The sequence below is a fragment of the Rhipicephalus sanguineus genome, chromosome 4, assembly GCF_013339695.2.
Source record: "Rhipicephalus sanguineus isolate Rsan-2018 chromosome 4, BIME_Rsan_1.4, whole genome shotgun sequence".
NCBI lineage: Eukaryota > Metazoa > Arthropoda > Arachnida > Ixodida > Ixodidae > Rhipicephalus > Rhipicephalus sanguineus.
The window spans coordinates 34,506,566-34,523,574 of record NC_051179.1 but is presented as its reverse complement, the minus strand read 5'-3'; the positions used below and the strand labels follow the sequence as shown (position 1 = coordinate 34,523,574).

The 17,009-nt window shown below is 47.8% G+C and overlaps 1 long non-coding RNA gene across 1 annotated transcript in view; it reads right to left on the bottom strand.

The window, feature by feature from the left end:
* Positions 1–2,710: 2,710 nt before the first annotated feature.
* LOC119388730 (uncharacterized) overlaps positions 2,711–17,009 on the bottom strand; it is a 31,727-nt gene continuing 17,428 nt past the window's right edge. Inside the window, exons 2-4 of the long non-coding RNA XR_005182811.2 lie at positions 8,081–8,302; positions 4,053–4,315; positions 2,711–3,262 (exon numbers count right to left, since the gene is read on the bottom strand). This is a non-coding gene — a long non-coding RNA (uncharacterized LOC119388730). The remainder of the gene's footprint in view (positions 3,263–4,052; positions 4,316–8,080; positions 8,303–17,009) is intronic.

Here is a 17,009-nt window from a genome sequence, read left to right as displayed (position 1 = left end):
GGGGCCCGATTATGCTGTCGCGTTCTACTCTTGAAGGCGAAGTAAGGCTCGCTTCACTACGTCTATTGTTTTGTACAACCTAACTAGAAGCATTGGGGCGTCATTTTATCTATGCAGAAACATATTTCGTGTTTCTGTGGGTGTAATGAGTTTGAAGGGCATGATTTTCGCAGCACCCTACGAGCAAGAAACATATCGTGTACAAAGTCAGCTTACAACTAGAAGCCACTGCATTTGCAGCACAGAAATCAGGTAATGAAATGGGAAATTTTTATGGTTAATTTTAATCTGAATACTAACATCTGTGTCTTTCAAAATCGTTGAATGTCTTCCCATACCTCTTTACAAGTACCCTACTTTGCTGAATTTCTGTAGTTCCCTTTCTCATCTTGACAGCTTGGTAGAAAAGAGTAGACTCAGGTAAATTTACAAGTAAACAATCAGAAAACAGTTCTCGCAGAGTGTGCCGAGAAATGCCCTTGAGTTCTGGGGCCGTTGCCTCACTGCAAAGGGAGAGCGATGGGAGTTGAAACATTGAAGGACCCTAAAAGCGGTTAAACCAGCTCAAGAAAACTGGCGGGTGACTTCCCGCTGAATTGATAAAAAACGCAGGCCTGTCGTTGTGATGGCGATGACAACCTCACTACTGTGGGAGAGGGACAAAAGAGAGACGGACGGTCGCTAGAAAGCTCATCTGGATCAGAGCCACACGAAAGCCAGGGACTCAGTCTGTCAGTTATAAAATGAAAATACACCAGTTAAAGAAGTTTTGGCCCCTATTCGCGACCAACCTGAACGTCATACTGTAAAGCGGCCTTTTAAATAGGAAAGTAGAAAAAATCACAACAAGAAACTCCCGGAAAACGTCCACATGTACACATTCATTGTTATCATGCGAGCGCGACAAATCACTATAACTCCGCTTCTACCGGACCGATTTCAAAAATTTTTGCAGCAGTCGATTCGTGAGGCCGTAACGACGCACATTCTACACGCGGTTTGCTGTGCGCGCAGGACGAATCTGTCACATACTCCCCTCAGTCAGAGTCGGCCAAGCGCCAGCAAACGAAGTTTGCTGTGCGCGCAGGACGAATCTGTCACATACTCCCCTCAGTCAGAGTCGGCCAAGCGCCAGCAAACGAAGTTTGCTGTGCGCGCAGGACGAATCTGTCACATACTCCCCTCAGTCAGAGTCGGCCAAGCGCCAGCAAACGAAGTTTGCTGTGCGCGCAGGACGAATCTGTCACATACTCCCCTCAGTCAGAGTCGGCCAAGCGCCAGCAAACGAAGTTTGCTGTGCGCGCAGGACGAATCTGTCACATACTCCCCTCAGTCAGAGTCGGCCAAGCGCCAGCAAACGAAGTTTGCTGTGCGCGCAGGACGAATCTGTCACATACTCCCCTCAGTCAGAGTCGGCCAAGCGCCAGCAAACGAAGTTTGCTGTGCGCGCAGGACGAATCTGTCACATACTCCCCTCAGTCAGAGTCGGCCAAGCGCCAGCAAACGAAGTTTGCTGTGCGCGCAGGACGAATCTGTCACATACTCCCCTCAGTCAGAGTCGGCCAAGCGCCAGCAAACGAAGTTTGCTGTGCGCGCAGGACGAATCTGTCACATACTCCCCTCAGTCAGAGTCGGCCAAGCGCCAGCAAACGAAGTTTGCTGTGCGCGCAGGACGAATCTGTCACATACTCCCCTCAGTCAGAGTCGGCCAAGCGCCAGCAAACGAAGTTTGCTGTGCGCGCAGGACGAATCTGTCACATACTCCCCTCAGTCAGAGTCGGCCAAGCGCCAGCAAACGAAGTTTGCTGTGCGCGCAGGACGAATCTGTCACATACTCCCCTCAGTCAGAGTCGGCCAAGCGCCAGCAAACGAAGTTTGCTGTGCGCGCAGGACGAATCTGTCACATACTCCCCTCAGTCAGAGTCGGCCAAGCGCCAGCAAACGAAGTTTGCTGTGCGCGCAGGACGAATCTGTCACATACTCCCCTCAGTCAGAGTCGGCCAAGCGCCAGCAAACGAAGTTTGCTGTGCGCGCAGGACGAATCTGTCACATACTCCCCTCAGTCAGAGTCGGCCAAGCGCCAGCAAACGAAGTTTGCTGTGCGCGCAGGACGAATCTGTCACATACTCCCCTCAGTCAGAGTCGGCCAAGCGCCAGCAAACGAAGTTTGCTGTGCGCGCAGGACGAATCTGTCACATACTCCCCTCAGTCAGAGTCGGCCAAGCGCCAGCAAACGAAGTTTGCTGTGCGCGCAGGACGAATCTGTCACATACTCCCCTCAGTCAGAGTCGGCCAAGCGCCAGCAAACGAAGTTTGCTGTGCGCGCAGGACGAATCTGTCACATACTCCCCTCAGTCAGAGTCGGCCAAGCGCCAGCAAACGAAGTTTGCTGTGCGCGCAGGACGAATCTGTCACATACTCCCCTCAGTCAGAGTCGGCCAAGCGCCAGCAAACGAAGCGAGAGAGCAGAGACGAGACTCTTATGGAAACCGAGATTTCTGCCAGGCGTCAGCTATAACGAGTTGCTGTGCGCGCAGGACGAATCTGTCACATACTCCCCTCAGTCAGAGTCGGCCAAGCGCCAGCAAACGAAGTTTGCTGTGCGCGCAGGACGAATCTGTCACATACTCCCCTCAGTCAGAGTCGGCCAAGCGCCAGCAAACGAAGTTTGCTGTGCGCGCAGGACGAATCTGTCACATACTCCCCTCAGTCAGAGTCGGCCAAGCGCCAGCAAACGAAGTTTGCTGTGCGCGCAGGACGAATTTGTTGTTGTTGTTGTTGTTCAGAGGTTCCCCTTACGCCAACCTGTTCTGGCTGAGCCTGGAAGAACGACAGTGACGCACCAACAACCACACGCACCTTTTAATAACTTTTCTGTAATCTTATACACGGAAAACATGGCAGGTCAGCCAATGTTCTAGCCGGCTAACCCATCCATGAACATGGTCGTGCTACTAAACAAACAATAACAAGACCAGCTAAAAAGAATAACGCAGTACAAAATAATCCAAAATAATCACGACAAATATGTACATATACGACGTCCAGCGCATAAATATAGCGCAGAGTCTAGGGGCATATCCAATGCGTACAGGGTGGTCACGCATTCGTTCGCGTAAGCACTCGTTGACGTCGCGGCTGCCTTTAATCGACGCTTCTTCCCCGATTTGAGCGAGTTCTCCTTCGAAGCAGACGCACACCGCAGGAGCCGCTCACGGAATCACCTTCACTTTCGCCGACCTCCAGCCTTCTCCTCTTCACCCTAATTAAGTGCAAAAAAAAACCACAATACCTATTAGTAAACACACATGTTCAGGTAAGTGTGACAAATCAAAGCTTAGTTGAACTGAACGTCCTTCAAAGTGTGATTAAACAATCAACACCAGCATTTCTTGTGCACTATCTTAGTCTTTCCTGCTCGGAATATTCACGCAGCACTACTACGTAACACAAGTTTGCACTGGTATGCGTTCAGGGCTCACACAACGAACGGCTATCGTTACGTCCGCCTCAAGTTCTGACGTCGTATGGTCCTAAATAGTCTACTTGACGCTACGAACCAACGCGTTCTTCGACTTAAACCCCTATAGTTCTGAACGAATAGTAACCGTCACGTTGTGATGAATTAGGCGCGAAATACTAATGCAGTCACACTGGAGAAAGAACACAGTTCTTTTCGTTGGTTTTGTGTTGCCAATTCATCACGACATGGAGCTACACCCGACTCACCCTAACGTCTACGCTACTTCCGCACACGTCAAATTCAAGCTGCATACGGTTGGCAACTGCCCACGCAACGACATTAGTGCGAACATTCGTTGAAAGTTATTACGGAACTGAAGGTATAATTTTTTTGCCCAGTATTCTCCTACGGTGGTAATAGAATGTAGCCTGCAGAAATTTTATTCCGTATGCATCATTCATTAAGAGTTTCAATGTGCAAACTAATGAGCATACGCTTTCGCAATTGAACAATTCAAAAGCGAAACCACACGCAAGCAATTATTGGTCCTCAATAGATAATATACACCTCGGTGAATGTATTTACGCACCAGCATTTGATAGTCCTTGAACTCTGCTGCTCTTGGTCCACCGTTACTGCAATGGTTGAACATCTCGATTGCGGTGAGAACGCAACTCGCAGAAAAGCACGCTCGGTCGTGCAGAACACTTGATCGACAGAACCCCAGAGTACCAGATGGAGAAGACACCAAGTACGCTGGTATGGGTAACCGAGCCGCTGCGAAGCATTGTCGAAACAGCTGAACCCCTGGGCAGCGCAGGACACATCGCGAATTCTGCTACTCTCCGGATCCTGCGAAGGAGACGAGCACGCATATTTCTACAGTGGAAAGACAAAACCACACCATTGCTTCTATAAGGAGAAATCATGCTATACGGTGGCTTAACAAAACTCCTTGGAATTGCAAGCCAAAAACCTTGCATTACAGGACCAATCTTGCGATAACAGTCATGTTGAAAATTACCACATTGAGCTCTTTTACTGCAGGAAATTACTTAATCGGGAATGGCTAAGTGAACAGGTAAGGGAGCTTGAGATGTGCTTGAACAACACATAGTCCTCCTACAGGAAACGGTTATGTCAGCAAACGGTCGTAATTGCCATGGGATCTTCCATTCCATGACTACCGGCAATTTGGGAACAGACTTTGCGCCCTCACCTAATACTTACTTTGCGCCCACACCAAATATTTTCGTCCGTTATGTAGACGACTGCTTCAGCATTATACAAGTGTAAGACGCAACAAGTCTCCTGAATCTTCTCAACACCATATAAACAGTTCACTGCAGAATACAAGTTGGATAACATCCTTTCCATCCTCCACGTCTGCGTGAGTGAACAGGAACAGACTCTCGTTCGGCGCCCGGAAGGACTCATACCGGCTATTCATGCCATCAGGCTTGCCAGAAGCCTTCCGCTGTTTTATCTCTCGTTTTATCGAAAGCCGTCTCAAAGCAGGCCTTCTGCAGGGCGCACCGGTGTTCCGTCCGTTCCAGGTGTGAGCGAAGCTCTAAACCGCATGTTTACATACGACATCCACAATCCACGCGTACCGTTCAACAAACTGAAAAATCAGCTTGCTAACGTCGGGGATCCGATAAACAGCGAGAATTCCCTTTTGTCGACAAAGTACCATGTGCAGACTGCAGCTACATCGTCGAAACTGGCAAGTTCAGGAGGATATTGAAGGAGCGTCAGAGAGAAATCGGCAACAAGAAAGCATCGAACGTCCTGGCTGAGCATGCAGACATTCGCGGTCACCGCATCGATTTGGATGACTCCAATACAACAGCTAAGGAGAAAAATCTAGCAACTAGAATACTTCTAAATTTTTTATTCAGTCGACAACACCGCCAACAGGAACAATGGAAATCTGTCCGCTGACGACACCAATTCTCTAAGTCATATTTTAGTATAAGAGACGTCTTCTGCCTGCTTTAGCGTGATCAAGGAACCCGTACAAGCCCGTAAACGTCCCTCGTGCGTTTTCGCCTTGACTTGGTTAGTGACCGCAACTTCATCCTAATGTTACCTGACCAGTCGAACTTTCGTCGAACTCTTCACTACATATCCTACCTGTCAAGATTTCGCATCTATAACAATGGATGGAAAAAGTCCATTAAGATCCTTTGGAGCGCGCTCTATCAGATGTCGCAGATATCGGGAAATAATACGGGGCTTCAACTGGACTCACCGGGGGAATGGATTGCATGTCAACGCAACAAGCAATGCGCAGTTTGGCAATGTCCCAGCAGGATAACATTGGCAATGCATGGTTTGGCATACTGGGCATTTTTAGGTCCACCCAAAAATGAATGGACGAATTTGGAAGTCTAGCTGGAATCTGGTCATAATTGGCTTCGCCCCTGCCTACAATTCAGTGAGGACCTTCTCGACGCTACCTTGTCCCACTTCCAAAATGGACGTGGCTAACGCCAAAACTGACCTTGCACAATTCCAGCATTGAGTAGAACCATGTACTAAACTGACTACCCAATTCAAAGGTTGAGTTCACTCATGTTCAAAACAAACTTGGCCCACTCCAGACGTTTGAGTAATAGAATTGTTGGGATTTTATGTCCCAAAGCCAGCATTTATGAAGGACACCACAGTGGAGGGCTGCGAAAATTTCGACCTCTTGGGGTTGTTTACCATGCACCTAAATATAAGTAAGGCGTTAAGAAAAACCGACATCGGCCGCGTTGACCAGACGAATGCAAATAAAAATTAAGCTCCCAGCAGGAATCGGGCCCCAGAATTCTGCGTGGTGATCAGGTATTCTGCCACAGAGCCACGCCAGATCTAGAAAGTGCTTTGGAAAAAGACCCTATGCAGGCGTTGTTGAATGAACTTTATTCTGATTCAGAGAACACGCACCCGTTATGTCGGTGCAACGTCAATTGTGGTTGAAGTGCTGGTTATTTAATTTTATAACAAAACAACAAACATTACATATGTACTCCTATGATACAGGCATCATGTAGGGTTACCGTCAGTTGAGGTTCCAGGGATGGCTTCGCTTTTATATCAGCTTAATAAAGATTACAATTCTATCTATGATTCAGCAAGCTATATTCAATCGTTGCCCGACTACAGAGGAATACGCTAACGAAAGTTACGTATGGCACTGTAATGTGCACTCCGTTTCGATAATACTGACGTCTGTGCCCTAACGTGAGTGCTGACGTTACGTCCGACTTTAAGCTACCCTGTGAACGCCAGTGTAGACGACGTGCCTGGTAAGCCCACGATAAGCACACAACTACTACACTTACAACAACACGTCGATCCACCTCGTAACACTTGGCTCAAAGCCAAAAAATGCAGCATAGACAACTACTCGCTGACTGCTTCGCATGAAACAGATTCCCACAAGGCGTGGGATCTGCCGAATTTTTGTTAACAATAAAGCTAAAGCACTATTTTTGCACCTCGAAACAACGTTGCTGAAATCGTGCTAATTGGCACACAAGCAGAGCGGGTATAATTAACCAAGACAGTGGAAACGTTCCTAATTAGCCACATCAATTACGTCGCCTCTGCCCACAACTGGATAAAGGTGGAAAAGACGAAACTCATGCGCAAAAGCATTAAACAAGTCCTCAGCCTACCCCAAAACACGAGTATCTCCCGAATCGACCAACTATGCATGCACAACGACATCGACGAATTCATCGAGGCCGAGACTACGGCCCAAATGGTCCGCCTCTCCTCCTCCAAGGCAGGCTGTCGACTTTTAAACGAGACCGGCATGTCCCCCACACCCCTACCTTGGACGCTCAGTAACCCTCCCGAGAGATGTTCGAGATACCTACATGGTAACCTAATTCCCACGAAACGTCCACCAACAACCCAACAAGGACAGACGCCTGCTCCGGGCTCGCGCGATCCTCGACCGCACCGCCGCGAATCGCGACTCTTCCGTACTCGTCGATACGGCGCAATACGGTAACTCCTCCACCGTTGCACTCGCGGTAGTAGATGGCGATGGAGCCCTACGCTCAGCCGTCTCGGTTAGACTAGCAACGAGCGCCATAGCCGAGCAGGTCGCCATAGCTTTAGCGATGATCGATCCCTCGCACACCAGCGTCTTCACAGACTCACGCGCCGCCATTCCGGCTTACGAAACCGGCAATATCGCGCGTGAGGCAGCCCAAATTTTACAACCACGCAACCACATGTGCTGGCAATGCCTCTCTTGGTTCCCTGCCCACATGAGCAAAGACGTCCACTCATGACCGAGCGCGAGAACTCACCCGCCGCGACGATCAACCAGCCACCGAAGAGCTGGGTCCAGACATACAGTTTAGTTTAACGACCCCTTACTCGCCTTCCACGAAATCACCTCTCACTATCGTAACAACAGAAGCCAATACCCCTAGCACACACAAAGCTTGAACGCGCGCAAGCGGTAGCCTTTCGCATGCTACAAACGAGATCGTACCCATCACGTTGCCTACTCGGTCATTACAACTCGGACATCACTCCACAATGCCCAGATTGCACAGAAATTTTATTGTTCACTCTCGCACATGCTCTGGCAATGTCTGGCGTTACCTCGGGGAGCAGTCACCAGTTAGTCCGACTGGGAAGAGGCACTCAGTAGCTCCGAGCTCCACCCCAAACTCAAGACAGTCCGGAGGGCCCAAGAACTGGCGGAACGCCACCACGTTCCCGCCCCGACTCGGGCGTCGCCTACGGTAGCGGCTGCTAGGGTGTCCCTCGTGGATGCCCCGGCGGCTCAAACTCCTCAGGACTCGTCAATAAAGTTCTTGATGACTGTTGAAATGACCACGCAAACCATACGATTATTCGGAACTCTGAAAATGCGTCATATTTATTGCAATCGTCCTAAACCTATCAGCATGTTCCTTTAAAGATGCACTTTTTGCCAGCTTACAGGCTCGCACTATTACGAAAGCACGTCTTTTGTACAATATGTAAAGTGCAACACCTTTTTCACTCCATTGATCTTTTTGTAGAACACAATACTACGCAAGTTAGTCTAATGTGAACTTGTAGGCCATGACGGAACTACAAGCATGGCCTATATTATAACACTGAATAGCGACAAGCACTAGCCGGACTAAACGCTAACACGACAAATACTACACGCATAGCCGAAGACTCAATTAAAGGGTGTAACTTTAGTTATGTAAAACAAGTACTACAATTTTCGCTACGGACGAAAGAAGGGGGAATTTCGCAGGCCTCGTTTTTCTTTGTTAGACACAATGTTGTGTTTAACAAGAAATACGAGCCCTTAAAAATTCCCTTTCTTTCGTTCATTCGTAGCGGGATTCTCGTTATGGCCGAATTGATGCCACGTTGTGTCTAACAAAGAAAAACGAGCCCTTAAAAATTCCCCTTCTTTTAGAGGTGTGCGAATAGTGAGTTTTGAAACCAAATCGAATACGAATAGTGATGATACCGAATCTAATCCTAATAGAATACTCTAGGGATAGTTTTCCAATAGTAAGACAACCATTTTCAAAAGTCCTACACTCTACAACATTTTAATTTAAACAAACATTCACACACTTTCACCAAACAACATTACGGTTACTTTTAACCGACCCTAATACCTCGGTTATGAATACCGAGGTAAGCTCGTATACAGCAGCGACCAGAGCCTTCGAAATATTTCGCAACTGTAGGTTTAAATACAGCAGTTACTACCGTAATCATGGTGATACTTAGTCGCTTGCTTCTAATAAATTGAGACACCACGCCTACAGCTAAATCTGTCATAAAACTGATAAATCTGACATTACAACATGGGCCTCTGCACCGAAAGCATCAGTGTTGAAAGCTGCATCTGCAAGAACAATTTACGCAAACAATTTACGCGTCTGTTGTCTACAGTGAAGCTGAGCGCAGCCGTAGTCCCCAACGTCAGTTATTACAAGACGAAGACAGGAACTGATTAATGCGATGCAGCATAGTAAAAATAGAGTAGGAGTGGAGTTTTAAGAAGCAAAAAAAACGCCTTCATCCGGTAATCAATTTAGCATAGGTAATCTCGCAAAATGTTGGGCTGCGTGCGTATTGGTAATTCAGTGATTAAAGACGAAAAATGACCTTCGGCTGTTCCAGAGTTTCATTGTTTTCGGGTGTTCCCGTCGGTGCTGATTATTCGAAAACTATTCGAAAAAAAAATCGCGAAGCTTGCACTAAGCCGCGCAAAGCTTGAAACAGCGAAACTGGACATTTCTGAAGACTTGTGGGAAGACGTGAGGCGTTCGCTTTCACACATATTTTATTGATGCTTGCTCTGCGATGGGCAACCACAGATGCTGTCTTCTTGCGGGCCTCCTCTTCTTTCGCGCTAGGCTCGAACGTGCGGAGAGCCCCGCCGCGGTGCTCTAGTGGTTATGGCGCTCAACTGCTGACCCGAAGGTCGCGGGATCGAATCCCGGCCGCGGCGGCTGCATTTTCGATGGAGGCGAAAATGTTTGAGGCCCGTGTACTTAGATTTAGGTGCACGTTAAAGAACCCCAGGTGGTCGAAATTTCCGGAGCCCTCCACTACGGCGTCTCTCATAATCATATCATGGTTTTGGGACGTTAAACCCCTGATATTATTATTATCGAACGTGCGGAGCAGCTGAGGCGCAACTTCGTCGTTTTCTCCGAGACGCTGATGACTCGCCATAGACTAATCTGGTTGCTTCAGGTTCTTCTGGGCCTTAGATAGGTGATGCAGGTTGTTTCAAGGTCGTTGCTAGGCTTTAGTTAGGTGATGCTAGGTTATTTCTACGGTGATTCTCAGCGCAGAGAGTTTCGAGTTAAACCACAGACGGTTACGGACGACATGGATGTCCGAACTCCAGAAACAGAAACTCGCGCCGAAACCAAGCGTTTGCCCCTTTCACATATCTACGGGCACGTCATCGTTGGTGTAGGCCTTCCATCGCTTCGGGTCTTCCCGCAGCCGCCGCTGCCTTTCCCGTTAGCTAGTATTCTCTCGTTGTACGTACTCAGGATCTTCGGCTCGCCGCCGTCGCTTCGCAGCGTTGGGCTAACTGTTGCCTTCTTCATTTTTAATGGACCAGTGGTGAGTAGTGGGATTTGCCCAATTTCTGTGGCACATACCCGTTCATGGTGACGATAGTTTTTTGGTTCGTTGGACAGGGAACGATTTGCTAAACAGCTTCGCTGTTAAAACATGCGGTATTTCGAATGTCTGCTATTCGATTCGAGTACCGAATCGAATAGAATGCTATCCGAAATTTTCGAATATTGACACACCTCTAGCTTCTTTCGTTCATTCGTAGCGGGGGTCTCGTTCTGGCATACTTGATGCCTGCAGGTAGTATACGAGTGATTACTGTCCAGCTGCCAGCTCGTAAAAAGATCACGCCCTACGTGACGTTAGCAGGTAAAAGATCTCATTCATTATTATACCAACATTTGTACATTAATTGTAATAACATACGAAGTGCCGTGTGCGTATGCTGCTTACGTGTGTAATGTGTACATGTATGTGACGAAATGTTTGCTATGTAAAATGCACTGTAGTACTTTGTTGTATTCCGGAACATGTTAACCGCAGAGTGTCGTTTCATGCGTATACAGGGTGTTTCAGAAAAAAGCACCAAGTATTAAAAATATTAAGCTTAGGTGCTACGCTTCTCCAATTAGCGCAGTATTGTTCCGAGTCATGTCCAGGAATTTGGGACATTAACTAGCGCCATCTGTTGCGTTGGCTGCTGAGTGGCAGCGTCACTGAATGGGAATCGACCTTTAAACATTTACTGTAGTGCAACGCTTCAATATAGGCTTAAATCACTTCGTCCATATAACCTGGGAGTCCATCTCGCAGTGCGAGAAGTTTTGTTTTATTCCCATAAACATCCTGGGTTCGAGAACCACTTTAATGTGCTATGTGAAACTCCATGGGAGAGAATTTAAAATTTATATAAAAACAATGCGCCCTCACCTGCTTAAATCATTGAAGTGACCCAATCTTGATTATTCAGTGTTCGAACCTGTGAAGTTTGGCTGATGTTGGCGAAGTTTGTGAGGCTCGACGGGAAGTTTTATGAAAAGATGCATTGCAGCGAAACCTGCAATGCACCTTTAGGAAAAACAACTATTTTGCCGAAAACGAGCAACAGGCGCCTCGGCCGGCATTGCGAGTCTCGCCGCCGCCTGTGATTGGTCGAAGCTCCGTGGCATCATCGACGGAATTGTGAAGACAGCTGACGGCGCATTCCAGCAGGCGATGCCGTGTTTTTCTTTTCTTTTGTTGAAATCGGCGTGTAGTTGCTGTTACATGTCGAGCCGGTCGCCACTGTAGGAACGACGACCGAAGATGCTGCCAGCGCCGATGATGCGGCACAAGAAAGCGTGTCCCAACCGGTAACCTTCACCCGCGTCGGAAACATGGACTGGTACGTGCAAGGTGCATGTTAGTGCTTAATTTCACTGCAGTGAACCGATAGAAATGATACGTTCAGCCGTGTATATTATATCCGATAGGGAACAGCAGCATTGGCAGTCGCTTTTAGCCGCGTATTGGCAGGGTCCGCGCTGCGCGCGCACATCGTGCGACAACATCAGCTGTTCGTGAATTTCTCTGCTCAAAGTGCAGCGTTGTTGACGCAATCAGTGTCACACTTCGCAGCGGGCAAAAAGCATGTGATGAGTCAGTGTGCTATCGCGAGAGAAAAAAAAAGCACACGAGAGCCGATCTTTGCCGCAGTGGTGACATGTGCTCCGGGCTGCGTTGCAATCTTGCGCAGTGGCGTAGCCAGAGTGGGGGGGGGGGGGCACACCGGGCCCGTGCCCCCCCCCCCCGCGCTGGCCACGCCACTGCGCAAGATTTTTTTGCCACAGCATATAGAGCACACAATGACACTCGACCACATCTTCCTGCCCGGCCCCCACTTCAGATCAAGGAGGTGCCTCCCCCGCCCCACCTGAAAAAATTTCTGCCTACGCCCCTGATCTTGCGCATGGATAATTTGGCTCATATATTGCAGTTCTGTTTACAATGTCGTCGCTCTTTCGGAATTCTGGCCAGTACTATAATGATGGCGTGTTGAAATGCAAACGGTATATTTGCCGCGTCATAAGTATGCGACTGTCATGTAGAGTACCCGATTTCGAGATCTCATCGTAAGCCATATCAAAGAGTTTAACACGGAAGCACCTTACGTCCTGCGCGAGGCCCCCCTCAGGTGCGGGAACACAGAAGGAATCGCGTCGCTGTTCTTGATCGTCAATCCCAGCGACTGCATCAGAGACGGGCTTCGTACGTAGTCGCTGTCATGGAAGTGCTTAGAGCACAGCACACTTCCTCTCGTAGGTTTGAAGTCTTTTCTTTTAACTCCAGTGACCCATTTTGCAGCCATCTTCTGATCCCGAGGAAACTTATGCAAATCGATCTCATCGCGACCGAAAGTGTTGCAGCAGACATATGCCGCGCAGTACTGCGGCATCGCGAGTCCGCTTCAACCCACGACAAACACAACTAGTGAATGTCGGACAGCAAAAATCTCTAATCGAAATAAGACAATGGTGAAACGGCAAGAAACCCATGCGAACTGGCACAACTGATGCTTCGCTAGGCAGCAGGTCGCAGCCGAAACAAGTAACAAATCGAAGCAAACAGGCGCAACGGCCTTGCTCGTTCCTGTCGATGACGTCACCTCTCCACGTTTCTCTCTCTGCCGTCCTCCTACCCTGCGCTCCGCGCGCGCAGGGGAGCGTTCCCTCGGCCAAAGTTTGCTCGCTTATAGCGCCGTTGTTTAGTCGAAAATCGGGGGGAAAACCTTCGCAGGCATGTTCTAAGAGGTCGCGATACCGAATTTGAAATAAAGTCGCGAATTCAAAACCGCTTCAGTGTCCCTTTAAGCGTAGTTGAGATTCTGGTGTGCGTAGCAATGCCGCGTTTGACAAGATGTGCCGAGCAAAGCGTAAATAATAGTAAATAGTACTGCGCCTAATTAGCTTCAATTAGAATAATTAGCTCATTAGGCTTAGATTGACTTCGAATGCAAGCTATTCGGGGCCGAGCGTCGAGTGTGCGAGTTAGGCTAATTCAGTTATAATTAAGGCTTGTCTGACTTGGGATGCAAGCTAACCGACACCAAGTCTCCAATGTGCCACTTAGACCAATTAAGCTGTTGCATGTCGGTGGGCTAGTTGGTTTGTTAGAATAGTAACGAAAAAACAGCGCGTGAATACAGGAACGGAAGGGGCACCCACACGAGCGCTGTGTGTGTGCCCCTTCCGACCCTGTCTTCTCGCGCTGTTCTTCCGTTACAATGCTATTAAGCTAATTATTATAATTAATCCACTTAAGCTAATTATCCTACCTGGTGTTGTGTTGACAAGCAATACCCAATCGAACCCGATCAACAACTATATTCTATACTCGTGATTTAGAATGTGATCCCGTGAACACTTCGTGCATCGGCATGTGAATGCACGTGTCGACACTTGGCTGGTCAAGCCAGGACCAGCCAAGTGTCGACCAGCTCCCCTCTAGCCAAGCTTTGCGCGACTCAGTGCAAGCTGCGCGAATTTTTAAAATTAGGTTAACCAAGCAGAATTCACAGCAAGTGACTAATGTTGATCTACATTCACACCTTGGCATGCAGTGCATTACTAATGAATGGCGACAACGAATTTAACATATTTTAAATGTAGGGGTGCAAGCTGTCAGTGTAGGACATAATTAAGACAGATAGATAGCTAGTATCTCAATCAATGCAGTTATAGCACGATAACGGCAAATGATAGAATATTGTTAATTAGCAGCAATAAATATGATTAATTTGTAATCAATGATAATTATTCCTTTAATATAGATGCCATTTATCACTCACATGTGCTACGAGAAACATTTACGAGAGATCACGATTTATAGGAGTACTGCGTTGAAAACAGCGCGAAAACTGGACAAAGGCTAAGGAAAAAACTACACAAGCGCTGGCACATTGATGAATTATGCAAAGCACTGGGTGCGAAAGAGCCTGATGTAAGAGAAACAAATCACAGAAGGCTGTGTTGAAGGGCCAGTTGCTACATGTTACTGCGTTGAAAACAGTGCGAAAAGGGCGCGAAAGCTAAGAAAACAAAGGAACAGCGCCTTGTTACCTTCGTCCCGTTTTCGCGCTATTTTCAACGCAGTAACAGGCACCAACTGGCCCTTCAAGACACCCTTCCGCAATTTAAAGGAGTAATTAATTGCGCGGATAGTTACAGGCAAATAATTAAGTGGAGATATATAATAAAAATTAATTGAAGGGTAAGATTGCAAAGCATCACATGATATCCTATAGAGAGAGGGTGAATGCATTGGGAGATTCTTGCTAATAAACCCTTTCAAGCAATCCCAGAACGCCCGTGGGAGCGTAGGCACTATGGGAAAAGTGTGTACATCGATCGAGCCAGCCGTTCGGTCGCCCGCTGCTCGTTGGCGCCGTGGGAGCACGAGACGAAAAAAAAAACAAAAAAAGAAACACGTCGCCGCTTGAATATTCCAACTTCGTAAAACACTTCACATATCCGAACGCATCTGCATGTATCTACGCATGAAATGTGAAAGGAAGAACGCAGTCAGTGTAGGTATTGCTGAGCGTATGTATGTATATCGGACGTAGCACTTAAGCGGCATGTGCGTTATCGCGTGCCCGTGCCGTCAAGACGTTCTGTTGTCATCATTATGAGCCGAACACCGAATTAATGTTTAGTGTACAAAAACTTGTAATGTACTAGTGTAAATGTGACGTACTGAATTGCCATATACACACCCTTCCGTTTGAGCATTTAGTGTCATGAACACTTTTGCGCTTGCTCGCTGTGTTTAGTCGCTATAGCCTATTCAAAAGGTAATATCAGAGTTGCAGCTCATCTTGCTCACGACTATACGTATCTGCGGTATACATTCACCTGCTAGCCAACACGCGAAAGCACAACCAGCGTTTCTAAAATGCAACAACAGCAGTTAGTATCAACGAAGGGCGATAAAAGCTTACGGTTTGTTACATATATGGTGCGAATGACGCGCACGCGGTCTAATCAATGTATACACCAGAGCACGCCTGTCTCGCACCCGGGCTGCTGGCGAGCCGAGCGGATACTCTCGCACCCAGACGCCGGGCTGACCGGGCTGCCGAGGCGCGCGCGGGCTGCACCAAGTAAACAGGTCAAGCTGCAGTTCTGAGGCTTTAAAGTGCGAAAAAGTACCCGTTCACGCCGCTTTAGCGTGTAAGAGCTCGTCTGGGCACTACTGCGTCGTCTTTGGATGCCAAAACAAGCAACGCAACAAGAGGATATTAGCGTTGTCTGCGACGATTACGACGCGCCACGGAAATAGTGCCGGTGTGGTGTTTTCAGCTTCGTCGCGAATGGATAACTGTGATTCAAGCAAAAAAACTAGGAGCCGAGTGAAAATGCGCGAGTAAGTACACTAACTGCGTGTATTTTGCAGTGTGATGCCCACCTATTTATTTTGCGAATCTAATTTGCGTGACACGCAGCTGGGTTGAAGGCAGGCGCGAGCTTTGTGTGGTGGTGCACTTCATACCTTTGAGCGTTTCCTTTGACGAAGTCTAGTGCAAGGTAGTGCTTTCAAGCCCAAGCAATCAGCATGCTTTGCCACTTTCAACGTAGTATTAAGCTTTAGTGATTTGATGGCATCCACGCCTTCGAGATTTCATCTTCAAAAGGTAATAAATGGCATGGTGCTCCTCAACAGCTGGTCAGCATTTCGTGCTTTCATTGCAGTGTTTGATGTCCCCAAATTTATTTGGACACGAGGCATCCAGCTGCACATAATACATATATTGGTACGTAAGTAAACAGAACTCGCGCCAGTGTCCTTTACGTCGCAGGCGTAGCTGACCGGCTTAACTAAGAGTAGCACAGTTTCGCTTGTAAAGCACCATCGTTACAAGAATAAAATCGCGCAGGTAGCTTCCAAAAGGGATCGCTGAACGATACTGCAGGTTATACTGTCTGATAGCACGCTTTTGTGAGCAAGACGCATTATTGTAAGAGCGCTCGTGAAACAAAAATTACGTTCCGCGAAACTACCCGTAAAGCGTACTCTAATTATTACGCGATGCATGCTGAAATGATCACATTTCACAAAACTTTGTGCACAACTTGTAATATGGCGCAACAAAACATCGTTTCACTCTTTCGCGAGCTGCACTGCAATTACGATTCACGCGTAACTACAGCGAGAACGTTTTTTTACAAATGTAACAGCGTACGTATCTGACGAGGTTGCTTCCGCAGCCCACTCAGCACGTACTGTATACATTGCGGACTTGCATGAGCAAGATGTTCTTGATGTTCCAATAAAATCAGCGAAAATGTCCAGGCTAGAAAAGACGCGAAACACGCTCTCCGACGGGCTGAGTTTCGGGAGTTTCACGTTTGCTCTGTGTAGCGTCTGCTGGCGTGGCAGCCCGCGCATGTTGTTTCGTCGCATTTGCGATAGATGGCGCGACAGGCGATGTAAATAT